The sequence below is a fragment of the Montipora foliosa genome, chromosome 2 (genome assembly GCF_036669935.1).
Source record: "Montipora foliosa isolate CH-2021 chromosome 2, ASM3666993v2, whole genome shotgun sequence".
Classification (NCBI taxonomy): domain Eukaryota; kingdom Metazoa; phylum Cnidaria; class Anthozoa; order Scleractinia; family Acroporidae; genus Montipora; species Montipora foliosa.
Window position 1 is genome coordinate 61,044,803 of NC_090870.1, and position 2,500 is coordinate 61,047,302.

The 2,500-nt window shown below is 39.8% G+C and overlaps 3 protein-coding genes across 3 annotated transcripts in view; 2 read left to right on the forward strand and 1 right to left on the reverse strand.

Moving 5' to 3' along the window:
• Window positions 1-1,818, forward strand: part of LOC137984325 (uncharacterized) — a 38,887-nt gene extending 37,069 nt beyond the window's left edge. The window contains exon 6 of the mRNA XM_068831483.1: window positions 1-1,818. This exon is cut by the window's left edge and continues 329 nt beyond it. The gene's annotated coding sequence lies outside the window, so the exon portion shown is untranslated.
• The window catches only part of LOC137984411 (doublesex- and mab-3-related transcription factor A2-like), a 350,662-nt gene that overhangs the window by 260,325 nt on the left and 87,837 nt on the right, over window positions 1-2,500 (reverse strand). The gene's annotated exons all lie outside the window — the stretch shown is intronic.
• LOC137984468 (protein C10-like) overlaps window positions 1-2,500 on the forward strand; it is a 236,392-nt gene that overhangs the window by 104,577 nt on the left and 129,315 nt on the right. The window lies entirely within an intron of this gene.

Below are 2,500 nucleotides of genomic sequence, written 5' to 3' on the forward strand. Positions count from 1 at the left end.
TCTTTGACATGAAACTATTGACATCGATTGTTTTAAATCGTAGTCTAAACACCCATACGACAATTTCTCTTCGAAACATATCAAGGGTTTGCAGATCTAAATGAGCGAGTCACTTTATGACAGCTTGTAAACCAACAACAGTTTGCTAGTTAAAAAGGCCACCAAGAAATGAATTGTATTTTTGCAGTAGTATCTGAACTAGCATTGAGGTTTGAGTTTCTGAGAGCATGCAAAGGACCGTCTGTACCAGTTCAACGCTGAGATGCCCACAAACAACTCAGACTTTCCTTTTATTGTCCTTTGGAAGTGGTATCTGGAGGTTCTTTGACTAAATAATTGGTGCAGTGTTGCGTAGTTGTTAGAGTGTGAGATTTGCATTCAGCTGCACAGGGTTCTAATAATTCTTTGACCTTTTGTTGGCTTTAGCATTACCAACTTCAATTCCTTTTTCAAATCCTTTTTATCTACCATTTGTGTTATTAGGGATATAGTTATTTTTGTAGCATATTTTCGACAAATTTTAAAAGTATACAATTTTCCAATTTCCAAGCAGTTTTTTTTAGAATTTTGAGACAGGATGATACTTATCCAAAAAGTTTGAAATTCTCCCGTCTCGGTTACAAGGTATTCCTTTTTACAACGCGATCATATGAAATGTACAATCACTTACTTGACATGCTGGGCATGTACAGAATAGATACAGAAGGATTTTTTCCATAGTGTTTTCACTCACGTGATCAGTGACCTTGTTTTTAAACAAAAGAAAACATTTGCTTGATAAAGGAGCTCAATTCCCGGAGGATTAGTCGGGATTAGTAGTTAGGGACACCAACATTTTCGCTCTCTTTCTTTCTCACGAGTTCACACATTACCTGCCGGGTGATGTCCGACCAAAAATGCTACTTACAGTTTCGGGGGAGTTGGGATTTGGTGGTGTGTAGGGTGGGGGGGGGGGGGGGGAAGTTATGCTAATTTAGATCTACTGTTGTGGATTTAGCCGATCATTAATTTTACTGTTACTCTCTTGTATTATAGTGGCGAACTATTTCTTACACATTTCATAATTAAGAGTTATTAGATACTCTCCTATTTTATTTTGTTCATAGATGCCTTGAATTTAGATTAACGCATACGTCCAGTATATCTACAGATATACAGGGGCACCCAACGACCAACTTGTTGTAAAATGTATTATTATACCCCAGTTAATGAAAATAAATGTTATTAAGTCATTTTCAGGTGTTTTTCAGTGTTGCTGGGAAAACATTATCTGTTCCTTTTTCCCAGCAAGACACACAAGAAATTTCCCAGCCAGCTAGATAAAATTGGTTGGTTTTCCCAGCCAGCTGATGAAATTTATTTCCCAGTTAGGAATTCCGCGCGCTTTCAAATCCCTCGATCCAAAACGACCGAACAAAACCGGGACAAAACAGGTTTTTTCCGAAAGCGCAATCACTCTGACCAGCCGTCGTATGTTTGTGACAACTCTCTGGGAGAGGGAAGGGCTTTTTTTTTTTTTTTTTTAGTCGTCCTCAGTCTTCAGAGTTTCTACAGCCAGCTCGGGTTGAAATGCTAGAAAAAGTTAGTAATTCCCAGGCAAAACCTCTATCAATAACATCATTTCCCAGCCAGCTAATCGAAACACCTGTATTTTTGCCAGCCAGCAAGATTCCTCTGGGGAACAGATAATGTGAGGAACAGATTCGTTGGGTGCCCCTGGATATTGATACGTGAAGTTCCATGCTTATTAGGAGTAACTAAAGAATATCCCCAGCCAAAATTGTTAGCATTTAGCGCGGTAATTAAACTTAGTTAAACAAAAGATATTGTTGTCTGTTACCAATTGCACTGAACGAAAAAATGCCTTAACATGACCAGCTCTCCAAACACATAACGACCTAAGTTACACTACACTGTTTCGTTCGCAAAATAACCATTAACCTGCAATCAGGCGTTCTCTTCTTTGAGAGGACGCAAAAAGTACGCCCACGCCGTACTTTTGCGCCCTCTCTAAAGATTGCCTTATCACAGGTTAACTGACTGTTGCATACCAGTTGAGCTTGTGTACGCTCAGGAACAATGCGAGAAGCGTAGACACCCGCTGGTGCCCAGACTTCTCTCAAATCATGAGAATGGACTCAGTGAAGTGACTTCAAACTGAGCATAAATAGTCTCGGAGCAAGTGTATTCCCGTGGGACTTTTAGGATGGAAGAAAACCACTTGTATAAATGCATTAAGGGGACCCTAGAGGACATTAAAAATGTTGGTGGCACTTCTGAAACCCGTACCGTGTGTTTTTACGGGGTCCGTTATGCAGCGGTATGATTTTCCAGCATGAAAATGAGGACAAGAAACAAAAGTGGTCATAGTTGTTTACCATTTGTACAAAACTGCACCAAATTTGCAGTAGATGTGTAATTCGTCGAGGTAGATAGAATTGCATCGTACTCTTACCTTAAAGAGTCATGTAATGGTGCTAACATGGAAACGAGGCGCCGA